The 16,867-nt window shown below is 40.2% G+C and overlaps 1 non-coding gene across 1 annotated transcript; it reads left to right on the top strand.

The window, feature by feature from the left end:
- The first annotated feature begins 15,812 nt into the window (after positions 1 to 15,812).
- On the top strand, positions 15,813 to 15,920 carry LOC130971157 (small nucleolar RNA R71). The gene has a single exon (XR_009082392.1). It is a non-coding gene; the product is annotated as a small nucleolar RNA R71 (small nucleolar RNA).
- Positions 15,921 to 16,867: the final 947 nt, after the last annotated feature.

The following is a 16,867-nucleotide window of genomic DNA, read 5'->3' on the forward strand; positions in this document are numbered from 1 at the left end:
TAATTTGATGGTTTTAATCTCCCTTTGATTCCACTAGATTCCTTGATATGTTTGTTAGTGATTTCAGATTGAAAAGGGCTAGGAATGGAACAAAGGAGCGAAGAGGGAAAGCATGCAAAGTGGAGAAATCATGAAAAGTCAAAGAAGTTGAACTCGCCCATGGACGCGCGCGCGCACCTGGCGCTTGCGCGCACCTGCGAATTACCCCATGGACGCGTACGCGTGATGTGCGCGTACGCGTCGGTGTTGGTTTATGATTTTTTTAATGAAAACGTGGCCAACAAATTCTGAAGGGTTGTGGGGCCCAATCCTAACCAACTTTGGCGCCAAAGATGCTATTTAAAGCCAAGGATTGAAGAGCAAAGGGGGGATTCCAACTCATTAGTTCATTTTTCACTCATTAGGATTAGTTTAGAGGTAGTTTCTAGAGAGAGAAGCTCTCTCTTCTCTCTAGAATTAGGATTAGGTTTAGTTCTTAGATCTAGGTTTCCATTCATTCATTCTTCTACTTCTACTCTTCAATTCTTTGTTGCTACATTCATCTTCTTCTATTCTTTTGTTGTAATTTCCTTTATGTTGTTCTTATGTTTTGTTGTAGATCTACTTTTGTTCCTTCCTTTCTCTTTCAATTCAATAAGAGGTAATTCATGTAGATCTTTCTTCCTTTAATTGTTGTTGTTAATTCTTTACATTTGATTGTTGTTAGAATTAATTCTTGTTGTCAATTTACTATGTTTTTCTTTTATGCCTTCCAAGTGTTTGATGAAATGCTTGGTTGGATTTTAGAGTAGAATTTTATACTCTTGGCTTGGAAAGGTAACTTAGGAACTCTTGAGTTACTAATGTCCAAGTGATTGATGATTGGGAGCCATTGACTCTACTTCTCACTAATTGAATTGGTGGAGAGTTAGGACTTATGGACTAGGATTGATATAGCTCATTTGACTTTCCTTTACTACTAGTTAGAGGATGATTTAATGGGATTAATCCTTGCCAATTCTCATATTGTGGTTAGTGATTAGGATAGAGATCCTTGACTACCAACCCTTGCCAAGACCTTTTTAGGCCTTAGTTTACTTTCTTGCCATTTACTTTTCATGCTTCATATCAAAACCCCAAAATAACTCACAACCAATAACAAGACACTTCATTGTAATTCCTAGGGAGAACGACCCGAGGTTTGAATACTTCGGTTTATAAATTTTAGGGGTTTGTACTAGTGACAAACAACTTTTTGTATGAAAGGATTATTGTTTGGTTTAGAAACTATACTTTACAACGAGATTTTATTTGTGAAATTCTAAACCGTCAAAAATCCATTCGTCAGTGACACACCTGTAATCACATATGGTCCTCTCCACCGGGATTTCAACTTTCTGGGGAATAATCTGAGCCTAGAGTTAAACAACAAAACTTTCTGCCCTGGCTCAAAGACTCTGGATGACAGCTTCTTATCATGCCATCTTTTTGCTTTCTCTTTGTAAATTTTTGTATTTTCGAAAGCATTGAGTCTGAATTCCTCTAACTCATTTAACTGGAGCAATCGTTTTTCTCCAGCTAACTTGGCATCAAGGTTTAGGAATCTGGTTGCCCAGTAGGCCTTGTGTTCTAGTTCCACTGGCAAGTGACAGGCCTTTCCATACACAAGCTAGTATGGGGAGGTCCCTATAGGAGTCTTGAATGCTGTTCTGTATGCCCACATAGCATCATCCAAGCTCCTTGCCCAATCCTTCTATGGTTAATCACAATCCGTTCCAGGATTCTTTTAAGTTCTCTATTAGAGACTTCAGCTTGCTCATTTGTCTGTGGATGATATGGAGTTGCCACCCTGTGGCTAACTCCATATCGAACCATAGCAGAATAAAGCTGTTTATTGCAGAAATGGGCGCCCCCATCACTGATTAGTACTTTAGGGACACCAAATCTGCTGAAGATGTGTTTTTGGAGGAATTTCAGCACTGTCTTAGTATCATTAGTGGGTGTTGCAATAGCCTCCACCCATTTGGATACATAATCCACTGCCACCAGAATATAAGTGTTTGAGTATGATGGTGGGAAAGACCCCAAGAAGTCAATCCCCCATACATTAAACAACTCAATCTCCAAGATCCCTTGTTGAGGCATGGCATAACCGTGAGGCAGATGGCCAAATCTTTGGCAACTGTCACAATTACGTACAAACTCTCGGGAGTCTTTATAGAGAGTAGGCCAGTTGAAGCCACATTGGAGGACTCTTGTGGCTGTTTGCTCACTTCCAAAATGTCCTCCATACTGTGATCCATGGCAATTCCAGAGGATCTTCTGTGCTTCTTCTTTAGGCACACATCTACAGATTACTCCGTTTGCACATCTCTTGAAGAGATATGGTTCATCCCAAATATAGTACTTTGCATATGAGATCAATTTCTTTGATTGCTGCCTACTATACTCTTTGGGTATGAATCTTACAACCTTGTAGTTTACAATATCTACAAACCATGGTACTTCTGGGATGGCAAAGAGTTGCTCATTCGGAAAGCTTTCAAAGATCTCAGTAAGAGGGAGGGACGCCCCTTCTACTGGTTCTATTCGGGACAGGTGATCTGCCACTTGGTTCTCTGTATCTTTTCTGTCTCTTATTTCTATATCAAACTCTTGTAGAAGCAATACCCATCTTATGAGTCTGGGTTTTGAATCCTGCTTTGGGAGTAGATATTTATAAGCAGCATGGTCAGTGTACACAATCACTTTTAATCCTACTAAATAAGATCTAAACTTGTCAATGGCGTAAACCACTGCAAGTAACTCTTTTTTTGTGGTTGTGTAGTTCTTCTGTGCGTCATTTAAAACACGACTGATATAATAAATAACGTGCAGAAGCTTGTCATGCCTTTGTCCCAACACTGCACTAATGGCATGGTCACTGGCATCACACATTAGTTCAAATGGTAATGTCCAGTCTGGTGCAGAGATGACTGGTGCTGTGACCAGCTTAGCTTTCAGAGTCTCAAACGCCTACAGACACTCCTTATCAAAGATAAATGGTGTGTCAGTAGCTAGCAGATTACTCAGAGGTTTTGCAATTTTTGAAAAATCTTTTATAAACCTCCTATAGAATCATGCATGCCCCAGAAAGCTTCTGATTGCCTTAACATTGGCAGGTGGTGGTAATTTTTCAATTACCTCTACCTTAGCTTGATCCACCTCTATTCCCTTGTTCGAAATTTTGTGCCCAAGGACAATTCCTTCAGTCACCATAAAGTGACATTTCTCCCACTTTAAAACCAGGTTAGTCTCTTGGCACCTCTCTAGAACAAGTGCTAGATGGTCAAGACAGGAGCTGAATGAGTCTCCAAATACTGAAAAGTCATCCATGAAGACTTCCAGAAATTTTTCCACCATATCAGAGAAAATAGAGAGCATGCACCTTTGAAAGGTTGCAGGTGCATTACACAGACCAAATGGCATCCTTCTGTATGCGAATACTCCAGATGGACATGTGAATGTTATTTCCTCTTGATCTTGGGGATCTACTACAATTTGATTATAACCTGAATATCCATCCAGAAAGCAGTAGTAATCATGACCTGCCAGTCTTTCTAGCATCTGGTCTATGAATGGTAAAGGAAAATGATCCTTTCTGGTAGCTGTATTGAGCCTTCTAATAATCAATACACATACGCCACCCTATAACTATTCTTGTAGGAACCAGTTCATTTTTTCATTATGAACCACTGTCATGCCACCCTTCTTAGGGACGACTTGGACAGGGCTCACCCAGGGTCTATCAGAAATAGGATAAATAATCCCAACCTCTAGTAATTTAGTGACCTTCTTCTGCACCACCTCCTTCATGGCTGGATTAAGCCGCCTCTGTGGTTGAACCACTGGCTTAGCGTCATCCTCCAATAGGATCTTGTGCATGCATCTGGCTGGGCTAATGCCCTTAAGATCACCGATGGACCACCCAAGAGCTGTCTTGTGTGTCCTTAGCACTTGAATTAGTGCTTCCTTTTCCTGTGCCTCTAAGGTAGAGCTTATGATTACAGGAAAAGTGTTACCTTCCCCCAGAAATGCATATTTCAGGGATGGTGGTAATGGATTGAGCTCGGGTTTAGGAGGTTTCTCCTCTTCCTGATGGATTCTCAAAGGTTCTATTATTCTCTCTGGTTCCTCCAGATCAAGCTGAACATTTTTAAAGATATCCTCTAACTCTGATTTGAGACTCTCAGTCATATTGACCTCTTCCACCAGAGAGTCAATGATATCAATGCTCATGCAGTCGTTTGGGGTGTCTGGATGCCGCATAGCTTTGACAACATTCAACTTAAACTCGTCCTTATTGACTCTCAGGGTCAATTCCTCTTTTTGGAAATCAATGAGGGTTTGTCCAGTTGCTAGGAAAGGTCTTCTTAGGATGAGAGTTGCACTCTTATGCTCCTCCATTTCCAGAACCACAAAGTCAGTGGGAAAGGCAAATGGCCCAACCTTGACAATCATGTCTTCAATCACGCCTGATGGGTATTTAATGGAGCCATCAGCAAGTTGAAGACATATCCGGGTTGGATTGACTTCTTCAGTCAACCCAAGCTTTTTGATAGTGGATGCAGGTATTAGGTTGATACTTGCTCCAAGATCACATAGAGCTTTCTTGGTACAAGTACCCTCTAATGTGCATGGTATCATGAAGCTTCCAGGATCTTTAAGCTTCTCTAGTAAGCTTTTCAGAATGACTGCATTGCATTCTTCAGTAAGGTAAACTTTTTAAGTTTCTCTCCAATCCTTCTTATGACTTAAGATCTCTTTCATGAACTTAGCGTAAGAGGGTATTTGCTCAAGTGCCTCTGCAAATGGAATCTTTATTTCAAGAGTCTTGAGATAGTCTGCAAAGTGGGCAAATTGCTTATCCTGTTCCACTTGGCAGAGTTTCTGAGGATAAGGCATCTTGGTTTTGTATTCCTCAATCTTAGTTGTTGCAGGTTTATTTCCTACAGAGGTGGTTGGAAAAGCCTTCTTAGAGGGGTTGCTATCAGCACTTGTATGTGTCTGATCCCCCACTGGCGTTTGAATGCCAGGGTTGGAAGCTGGATTGGCGTTGGACGCCAATTCCTTACCTGTTTCTGCCGTTTGAACGCCAGAACTGAGCTTCCTTTGGGTGTTTAACGCCACTTCCTTGCCTGTTTGTGGCGTTTGAATGCCAGAACTGAGCATGGGTTGGGCGTTTAACGCCAGCCCAACACCATTTTCTGGTGTTTGAATGCCAGAATTGTTCCTCTCTGGGCTCTTACTGTCCTCAGAGGGATTTTGGGTAGCAGTTTGTTCATTTCTTAGCTTCCTGCTGCCTTGAAATGAGGTATTTAATGTCTTCCCACTTCTTAATTGAATTTCTTGGCACTCTTCTGTTATTTATTTTGATAACTGCTGTTCTATTTGCTTCAACTGTACTTCCATGTTCATATTAGCCATTCTTGTGTCTTGTAATATCTCCTTGAATTCGGCTAGCTGTTTTGTTAGAAAATCTAATTGCTGATTGAATTTAGTAACTTGTTCTGTAGGAATGAGTTCAGCAGTTACTGTTTTAGCCTCTTCTTTCATGGAAGGTTCACTACTTAGGTACAGATGCTGATTTCTGGCAACTGTATCAATGAGCTCTGGAGCTTCTTCAATTGTCTTTCTCATGTGTATAGATCCACCAGCTGAGTGGTCTAAAGACATCTGAGCTTTCTCTGTAAACCCATAATAGAAGATGTCTAACTGCACCCACTCTGAAAATATTTCAAAGGGGAATTTTCTTAGCATCTCTCTGTATCTCTCCCAGGCATCATAAAGAGATTCATTATCTCCTTGTTTAAAGCCTTGGATGTTCAGCCTTAGCCGTGTCATCCGTTTTGGAGAGAAATATTGATTCAGAAATTTTTCTGACAACTGTTTCTATGTCCTTATGCTAGCCTTAGGTTGGTTATTTAACCACCTTTTAGCTCGGTCTTTTACAGCAAATGGAAACAGTAATAATCTGTAGACATCCTGATCTACTTCCTTATCATGTACTGTCCGCAATTTGTAAAAATTGTGCCAAAAACTCTGTAGGTTCTTCCTGTGGAAGAACGGAATACTGGCAACTTTGCTGCACCATGATAATGAGCTGAGGATTCAACTAAAAACTACTGACTCCGATGGAGGGCATACAGATACTACTCCTATATGAAGCAATAGTGGGGTTAGCATATGACCTCAGAGTCCTTCTGGACTGTTCATTTCCACTTAGGTCCATGATGGAGTAAGGGAGATGATATAGATAAGAATTTTATTTTATAAAAAAATTTCAAAATAATAAAATAAAATAAAATAAAAACTAAAATAAAAATAGAAATAAAAAATTGAAATATTTTATGAAGATTTTCGAAAAAAGTGAGGAGAGAGAAAGTGGTTAGGATATTTTTTAAAAAGATATGATTTTTTTAAAAAATCTTAAAAGGATAAGATTTGAAAAATTTTGAAATTGAAATCTGAATTCTTTTTATGAAAAATTTTGAAATATTTGCTTAAAAATAGTTAGAAAAGATATTTTTTTATTTTTGAATTTTATGATGAAAGAGAAAAACATACAAAAGACATAAGACTTAAAATTTTTAGATCTAATGCTCCTTGTTTTCGAAAGTTTTGGAGGGAAAACACCAAGGAACACCAAACTTAAAAATTTTAAGATCAAAACACAAAGAAGACTCAAGAACACCTTGAAGACTCACAAGAACAACAAGAACAAAAGAGAGGACACCAAACTTAAAATTTTTAGAAAACCAAAATAAAATTTTCGAAAACTAAAGAAAAATTAACAAGAGAACACCAAACTTAAAGTTTGGCACAAGATTTAATCAAAGAAAAATTATTTTGAAAAAGTTTTAAAAGGAAGATACCCAATTACCAAGAACACAAACACAATGCTCGAGCCAATTGAGCTATAAATATAATGTGTTTTAATGTGGTATTTTTTTAATAAATAAATTTTTTTTTGAAAACTGATATTTTGAAAAAGCACAAGAAAAACAAGAAAAGACACAGAACAAGAAAAACTAAAGATCAAACAAGAAAAATTGACAAGAACAACTTGAAGATCAAGGAAGAACAAAGAACATGCAATTCAAAAATTGAAAGACAAAGAAAAGCATGCAATTGACACCAAACTTAAAACATGACACTAAACTCACAAAAAAACTAAAAATTAATAAAGGAAAATAATATTTTTGAAAAATTTTGAAAAGAAAATAAAAGACTCTGACCCAAAAGACAAAATTTTCCTAATCTAAGCAACAAGATTCACTGTCAGTTGTTCAAACTCAAACAATCCCTAGCAACGGCGCCAAAAACTTGGTGCACAAAATTGTAAATCACACTTTTCACAATTTGTACTACTAACCAGCAAGTACATTGGGTCGTCCAAGTAATACCTTACGTGAGTAAGGGTCAATCCCACGGAGATTGTTGGCTTGAAGCAAGCTATAGTTATCTTGTAACTCTTAGTCAGGATATCAATTATAATTATCAGTTGACTTGCAAATAAACAAGAGAGCATGGATTAAATAATACTTGTTGTGCAGTAATGGAGAATATGTTGGAGTTTTGGAGATGCTTTGTCTTCTGAATCTCTGCTTTCCCCTGTATTCTTCTTCATGCACACAAGGTTCCTCCTATGGCAAGCTGTGTGTTGGTGGATCACCGTTGTCAATGGCTACCATCCGTCCTCTCAGTGAAAATGGTCAAGGTGCACTGTCACCGCACGGCTAATCATCTGTCGATTCTCACTCATGCTGGAATAGGATCCATTGATCCTTTTGCGTCTGTCACTATGCCCAACCAATGTGAGTTTGAAGCTCGTCACAGTCATTCAATCCCTGAATCCTACTCGGAATACCACAGACAAGGTTTAGACTTTCCGGATTCTCAAGAATGCTGCCAATGGATTCTAGCTTATACCACGAAGACTCTGATTAAGGAATCCAATAGATACTCATTCAATCTAATGTAGAACAGAGGTAGTTGTCAGGCACGCATTCATAGGTTGAGAATGGTGATGAGTGTCATGGATCATCACATTCTTCATAGTTAAGTACGAATAAATATCTTAGATAGAAACAAACGTGTTTGAATGGAAAACAGAAGTAATTGCATTAATTCATTGAGACACAGCAGAGCTCCTTTCCCCTAACAATGGAGTTTAGAGCCTCATGCCGTCAAAGAGTATAAAGTTCAGATTTAAAAATGTCATGAGGTACAAAATAAATCTCTAAAAGTTGTTTAAATACTAAACTAGTAACATAAGTTTGCAGAAAATGAGTAAACTAAGATAGATAGTGCAGAAATCTACTTCTGGGGCCCACTTGGTGTGTGCTGGGGCTGAGACTTGAGCTTTTCATGTGCCTAGGCTGTTTTTGGAGTTACACAACAGGTTGTAACCTGTTTTGGGCGTTTAACTTTAACTGGTAACCTATTTCTGGAGTTTAACGCCAGAATAGAACATGGAACTGGCATTAAACGCCAGTTTACGTCATTTATCTTCAAGCAAAGTATGAACTATTATATATTGCTGGAAAGCCATGGATGTCTAATTTCCAACCCAATTAAGAGCGCGCCAATTGGACTCCTGTAGCTCCAAAAAATCAATTCCGAGTGCATGGAGGTCAGAATCCAACAGCATTAGCAGTACTTTTTCAGCCTGAATCAGATTTTTGCTCAGCTCCCTGAATTTCAGCCAGAAAATACCTGAAATCATAGAAAAACATACAAACTCATAGTAAAGTCCAGAAATATGAATTTTGCCTAAAAACTAATAAAAATATACTAAAAACTAACTAAAACATACTAAAAACTACATGAAATTACCCCCAAAAAGCGTATAAAATATCCGCTCATCACTCAGCTCAAACACTCACCAAGTGGGCCCGGAAAGTGGATTTTCGCACTACAAGACTAGCTTATCTTATTTTTTGTAATTCTTAGTTAGCAAATTAGTATATATAGGAGGAGATCACCCTTGTTTAGGATCTTCTTCTCCCGCTAACTTTATGCCATATTTTTGAATTACATTGTTTCTTTGTATAGTACGAGTCACTAACCTCCTATGTTAAGGTTAGGAGCTCTGCTGATTCTTATGAATTAATAATGTCACTATTCTATTTCAATCTATGCTTGATTCTATTCTAAGATGTATCTTTGCTCTTCATCCTAACGAATTGGGAGTGTAACTTGACCGCCATCCCTATTCACATGTGTTCTTGTGAGTCCTTGATGGGATAGTATTGATCCACAAGCTTGATTATATATCTCTTAGACGGCTAATCCACGGCTTCATTGGGGACTTCTCGAGACATCAGTTCAGCCAAGGTGCGGGGCGATTAGGGCCTTTATGGTATAGGCTAGAACCAAAGAAGTATCACTCTCTGATCCGGAAGATCCGACCTTATCTGTGGCATTTTAAGTAGGATCACCAAGGGAATGGACTGCTAGAGCTTCAAACTCGTTCAGATTGGATGACTGCTAGACATCAGTTCAGCCAAGGTGTGGGGTGATTAGGGCCTTTATGGTATAGGCTAGAACCAAAGAAGCATCATTCTCTGATCCGGAAGATCCGACCTTATATGTGGCATTTTGAGTAGGATCACCAAGAGAATGGACTACTAGAGCTTCACCCCCATTCAGATTGGATGACTGCTGACCCGACGGTTGATCTGAAGCTGATGAGATTATTGACCGCTGACCTAGCGTTAATCATATACAGCCTACCATGGAATGAATCAATCAGAAGTTGGAGTAGATGGTGAGAAAGGTTGATCTAGAAGGAAAAAGCATCTCTGAAGCCTCAACCGTTCTTATATCATTGATTTCACACCTCTCTATTAATGTTTTATTATTTATCTGTTTTACACATTTTCTCGTGACAACTATCTTTTCTACCCGCCTGGTGATGACAGGTCATCATATACCCATTTTTCAAGCTAATTTCACTTGTTTTACTAGTCTTTATGCACTTTCTTGCATCCTAAGTAAGCAATTTGGAATGAAAATGCATAACTTCTTTAAATCAAACAACCACCATTAAATTGATGCTAAATCATGAGGTTTGAGCTAAAATTAATTGATTTTTAATGAATTATAAACCTTATGAGTTTAGAGATACTTTGATTGGTTGTTTTGGTTTCTTGTAGGTGAAGAAAGAAGAAAAGAAGAAAAACGTGGCCTAAAGAAGTGTGGCCAAGAAATGAGAAGTGTGGTGCAACAAAGAAGGAGGAGGCAAACACTGCCCTCCACAAGAGCACATTGCCCTCCAGGAGAGCAACATATTGAACCAAGCCTTGAAAAGCAACATTGCCCTGCCCACAACAAGGGCGGAGCACAATTTGATGCCAAGGACCAAAGGAAGCAAAAACTCTGCCCTGCCCTCCTCAAGAGCAATATCGGGCTCTCATGGAAACTAATTCAAAGGAAATTGCTTCCTAGTGCTTCCTATGGGTTTCGAACCCAAGAGCAAGGAGGAAAGAAGTAGCGCTCCACCACAAAGAAATAAATAAAAATTGGCTTGCTTTTAATCTCCAAGAATCGAACACGGCACCATGAGGAAGTAAGGAACTAGGCGTGACTTTGGTGCCAAGAAAACCAAGGAAAAAGGAGCAACATGTTCCTCCACCGAGTTTCGAACGTGGGACTTCACCATTGGCACATTGCCCTACCCTCCACAAGGGCAGGGCAGCATTTCTTGGTGCATGGCGCATCATCTTGGCACGGCCAGGACTTGAACTCTTGGCCAGCAGCATGCACGCACGGGCAGCACCTGGCGCACCATGACAACTCTGCCCTGCCCTCCACAAGGGTAGGGCAGCATCCTGCAGCATCTTGAACGCCCATCACACGCACAAGGCCGCATGCACCATTTCCTGCTCTGCCCTCCACAAGGGCAGGGCAGCCTCCTGGAAGCCACTTTCTCGTGGGCTCAAAATTAGATTAAAAATCCAATTTAATTCATTTCTTCACCAAATCAAAAGCCCATCCAAATACCAAAATCCAAGAATAGAAAGTGTATAAATAGGAGATAGTTTGATGTAATTAGGGAGCTTCTTTTGATTTTTGAATTTTTACATTTTTTTGAAACTTCATCTTCTCTGAGAGCTTTGAACTGAGATTTGAGAGAATTAGGGAGGAGAATTGATCTCTCTTCTTCCTTGTTCTTGCTTGAGCATTTTTACTTTTCTTGTTTGAATCTTGGATGTGAAGAATTGAGAAATTTCTGTCTCAATCTCCATTTAAGATCTCTTTGATTACCTCACTGCATAATTGAGTTGAATCCAATTTCCTTTACTGCTTCATCTTTAATTTCTTGTTAATTGTTTTGTGAATTGGGATCTGGGAAGGCAATTGAGATCTAGACTTTGCTATCTAGTCTTTGGAGTCCTGAGATCCCATTTTCCTTTTGGTTCTTCTGTGAACCCCTGCTGCAATTTACTGTCCTTTTCTGTTTGAGATCTAACAAAACTCAAATCATCTCTTGCTTTGATAATTGTTGTAATTTAATTTCCCTTGCTTGAATTCTGAAATCCCAGTCCTCAAATCCCTTTTCCATTCAAGCAATTTATATTTCTTGCACTTTAAGTTACTGCAATTTACATTTCTTGCACTTTAAGTTTCAGTCATTTAATTTCCTGTTCTTTAAGCTTTAGCCCTTTTACTTTCAGTTCTCTTTAACTTCTGCAATTCTTCCCTCCCCCTTTACATTTTCTGTCATTTACTTACTGTTAGATACAAAATCATTCAACCAAAACTTGATTCGCTTGACTAAATCAACCACTAAACTAAAATTGCTCAATCCTTCAATCCTTGTTGGATTGACCTCACTCCCGTGAGTTTTATTACTTGATGCGACCCGGTACACTTGCCGGTGAGTTTTGTGTTGGATCGTTTTCCACACATCACCTGACTAAGATCTGTAAGGTATCCATTGCTTGCTCAAACCAACAATCTCCGTGGGATCGACCCTCACTCACCTGAGGTATTACTTAGACGACCCGGTATACTTGCCAGTCTATCTGTACGAAACGTGCAGAGTTAGTTTTGTGCACCACCTACCCAGCTGGTAAGGCCGACCTTGAGCATCCCTCCTCCATTGAGCTCCAAGTACTCAGATGTTAGCAAGTACTTAATCCAACCATTGGTCAGTGTTGACCCTCTGACCATGGTGTGCCAATTCTTTGGTTCTGGGTTCAAGCTTCTATCATGCTTTCTCGTCACCCAAGTGTTGGCGTAGAACTCTCGCACCATCAATACTCTAACCTCGGTCACGGGGTTGGCCAAAACTTCCCAACCCTATTTCAGAATCTGATATAGGATCTTCAGGTACTCATCATCTTCCAGCTTGAAGGGGACCTCAGGAATTACCTTCTTCTTCCTCACCACATCATAAAAATGGTCTTGATAGGTCTTCAAAAAAAATCGTGTGAAATCCCATGGATCGGAAGTGGGGGCTTTCCCTTTTCTTTTCCTTGCGGATTCTCCAATCTTTGGTGCCATGAAGGTAAGAATGAAGAAGCAAAAAGCAGATCGCCTAATACCAAACTTAAAAGCTTTGCTCATTCCCGAGAAAAATAGAAGTATAAAATAAGAAAAGGAAAAGAAAATAGAAGTAAGTACTGGGGAATGAAGTAAGGGGTATGTATAGGTGGGGTTGGGGTGGGTTTTTGGTCATAGGGGTGGCAGTGGGGGAGGAGAAAAATTGAATTTGAATGTGGGTTGTTGGAAAGAGAGATGGATGGGGTTGATGAGAGGGGATTGGTGGAGTGAAAGGTGGGTTGAGAGAATCAAGGGAAGTGATGGGTGATGGGATGGAATGTCGATAGAAAAATGGGTGAAAGAGGAGAGAGAATGGATGAGATTGGTTGGTGAAGTGGTTGGTGGTTGGGGTGTATCCATTGGCCAAATAAGTTTCTCGAAATTTGAAATCGGCACCACTCCTCCCCCCTGGGTGCTGAACGCTTGGCTGGCGTTTGCTGCCACCAGGAGGTCACCCTTTTTCTTTTTCTTTCTTTTTTTTTTTGCTTGTGGGACGCCCTAGGGGGGACAAAAAAATTGTGTGGAATGCTCCCTTTTGGATGTTAAACGTCCAATGCCTTTGCCCCCCTAGGCGCTAAATGCTGGGCTGGCATTTGGCGCCACCAGTGGGTCTCCTCCAGGGTGTGCTGTTTTTCCTCCTATGCTTTCCTATTCTTGTTCTTAGTGCTATACATGATCACAAACATTAGAAAAATGAGAAAAACTATGAAAATCAATATAAAATAAATTAATATGAAATCAAACTCAATAAAACTAAAATGAAATAAAAGAAAGTAAAAGTAAACTATAGGATACGTAAGGTTGGGTTGCCTCCCAACAAGCGCTTCTTTACCGTCATTAGCTTGATGGACAGCTCTTTTACGGAGGGTTATAGGAGCTCAGATCTTCACCCCTCATTGTGAACTTCTTCCTTGTGCTCTCATTAATTAGTTCAATATGTTTCAGAGGTAGGATTCTGTTCACAGTGTGTGGTATGACTGGATTTCTTGTGAAGACTACTCTTATGCCAGGTGAGAAGTCCTTAGTAGGAATCTTCTTTTTCCTCCATCCTTTGGGTACTTTCTTCTTAGGGCCTTCTCCATCTTTAGTGGTTGGTGAATGCCCAACACCAAACTTAGGTTTGATGTCAGGGGGTACTGTGTGGCTTTCCACTAAGTGGGAAGGCTTAAGCTCTGAACTCTGCACGGAACTACCTCCTTTATCAGGGAGTGGATGTGGTTTATAGATCTTGAATAGCAAATGGTACTCATGCATCCTCAGGACTAATTCTCCTCTATGCACATCAATCAGAGCTCTCCCAATCGTTAGGAATGGCCTTTCTAGGATGATGGAGTCGTCCTTCTCCTCTTCCGTATCGAGTATCACAAAGTCAGCAGGGAGATGAAGGTCTTCAACCTTTACAAGGACATTTTCCACCAGTCCATATGCCCACTTCAGGGACTTATCCACCATCTCTAGTGAGATCCTTGTGGAATGCGCCTCTTGGATCCCCAGCTTCCCTATTACAGAGAGAGGCATCAGATTTATGCTTGACCGAAGGTCGCATAGTGCCTTCTCAAATGTGTTGGTCCTTATGGTACAGGGTGTAACAGCCCAGATCACCCGCTAGTATGATATTGTCTGCTTTGGCACACAAGGCCTCACGGTTTTGCCTTTGACGATAGGGATGACAACCGAAGCCCCCCACACTTACTCATCAAAATGCGTCATGCTAGGGAGAGGTATCCACACCCATATAAGGCATGCTTCGTTCCCCTCCCCAACCGATGTGGGACCTTACAATCTATCCCCTTAAGGGAGCCCAGTACGCTCGCTGGCACATCGATCCGGGTTCCGACTCTGATACCATCTGTAACAGCCCAGACCACCCGCTAGCACAATATTGTCCATTTTGGCACACAAGGCCTCATGGTTTTGCCTTTGACGATAGGGATGATAGCCAAAGCCCCCTGCACTCACTCGTCAAAACGCGTCATGCTAGGAAGAGGTATCCACACCCTTATAAATCATGCTTCGTTCCCCATCCCAACCAATGTGGGACCTTATACAGGGAATCAGGAAGCTTCCAAGACCTGGCATCTTTTGAGGTAGCTTCTTTTGTACTAGAGCACTGTATTTCTTGGTCAGCACCCAGTTTCATCTTCCCTCAGGGCTTTCTTCTCAGAGAATACGCTTTTCAAACAGGCCATATAGGGAGTCTTCTTCTCCAACACCTTAGCAAAAGGAATATTGATTTATATCTTCTTAAAGACTTCCAAGAATTGAGTGAGTTGCTCATCCTTGGTCTTCTCTTATACGTTTTGGAGGTGTTATACTTCAGGCTCCTTCACCACCACTAGGGCGTGTACAAGTGTACTACAAGTCTCCTCTTGAGCCTTCTTCTCCTTTAAATCCTCAGCAACTTGCTCCTCTATAGGCACGGCCTCGTTGCCCATGGTGAAGGCTTTGCACTCTTCCTTTGGATTTACCTCTGTGTTGCTTGGAAGAGTGTTGGGAGGTCTCTCTGGTATCCTGTTGCTCAACTGACCCACTTACACTTCCAAGTTCCAAAATTGAAAACCGAGTCTCTTGCATAAAGCTATAAGTGGTCTTAGAAAGTTCAGACACTATTGTGGCTAAGTCAGAGAGGTTGTGTTTTAAAGTCTCCATCTGCTGTTGAGAGGGTTGGAACTTCCTGTTGTTGAACCAATTTTGATTGGTTCCACCCTAATTGTTGTTAAAGCTCTGTTGGGGCTTCTGTTGCTGCTCCCTCCACCCAAAGTTAGGATGATTCCTCCATTCCTGAATGAAAGTATTTGCATAGGGATCATTATTAGGATTTCTAGAGGAATTTCCTATATAATTTACTTTCTCTACGGTGGGCTGAGCAATATCACAAATGTCCCCATGAGTGTAGCTCCCAGTCATGCCATAGGATGCGTCTTGAATGTTGATAGCTGAAACTTGCATCCCAGTCAAGTGCTAAGAGATCATGCTTATCTGCTAGGACATAAGCTTGTTTTGAGCCAAAATGGGGTCCAGTGTGTCTACCTCAATGACTCTTTTCTTTTGAGTGGTCCCAGTGTTCACGGGGTTCCTTTCAGAGGTGTACAGGTACTGGTTGTTGATAACCATCTCAATAAGCTCATCTGCCTCTTTAGGCATCTTCTTCATGTGTAGAGGGCCACATGCAGAGTGATCCAATGACATCTTGGCCATCTCAGAGAAACCATGATAAAAGATCTGCAACCTGGTCCAATCCGAAACCATGTCAGGGGGCATCTTCTGATCATCTGCTTGTATCTCTCCCAAGCCTCAAAGAGGGACTCTCCATCTTTTTGTCTGAAAGTTTGGACATCCACCCTAAGCTTAGTCAACTTCTGGGATAGAAAGAATTTATTCAGAAATCCAGTGACCACCTTCTCTCATGTGTCCAAGCTCTCCTTGGGCTGAGAATCAATCTACTACTTTGTTCTATCCCTTACAGTAAAAGGAAAAAGTGTGAGCTTGTAGACCTTAGGATTCACTCCATTCGTCTTAACAGTGTCACAGATATGCATGAAGTCAGATATAAATTTGTTGGGGTCCTCCTGCGGGAGTCCATGAAACTGCCAATTCTACTGCTCCCATAGAAGTCAAGTGTGGGTGCAGTGTATGAGCCAAGCACCTTCCTTGCTTGTTGTAAACGACGCCTCAAGGTCCTCTAAGGTTCAGAATCAAACTCGAGAAGGGGTTCTTTGTCACTGTTCCTGCTTATAAACAACAAAAAACAAATAAAAAGTGAGAGTCTCTATGTCAGAGTATACAGAACTCCCAGTGAGATATCCTATGTAAAAAGAAATAAAATAAAATAAAGTAAGCAATTAACAAAAAAAATTCGAAAATAAAGATGAACAAATAACCTAAAAATTTTTGAAAATAAACTAAAATAAAAAATAAAAATACGAAAATTTTCGAAAAGAAAAGATAAAGCACTAAAGGGACTGATGAATTCACATTTTATGATTTTTATTTGTTCTAATTGGGTGGATTTCATCAACTTTTTTTGCATTTATTCATTGAAATAGCATGCTTTTATGAGTTTTTTCCTAATTTTGCTTAATTGTGAAAAACATGCTTTTTATGCTTAAATTGCCAATTTTAATTCACTTTTCTCTCATTCGATGCCTTGATGTGTTTGTTTGAGTGATTTAAGGTTTTGAAGGCAAGAATGGCTTGAGAAAGTGGAAGGAAAGCATATAAAGTCGAAGAATTCAAGAAATGAAGGATTTGTAAAGGTATCAATCCTAACCTCTTGGTACTAAAGTGATTATAACTT

This window comes from Arachis stenosperma, chromosome 3, assembly GCF_014773155.1.
Source record: "Arachis stenosperma cultivar V10309 chromosome 3, arast.V10309.gnm1.PFL2, whole genome shotgun sequence".
NCBI lineage: Eukaryota > Viridiplantae > Streptophyta > Magnoliopsida > Fabales > Fabaceae > Arachis > Arachis stenosperma.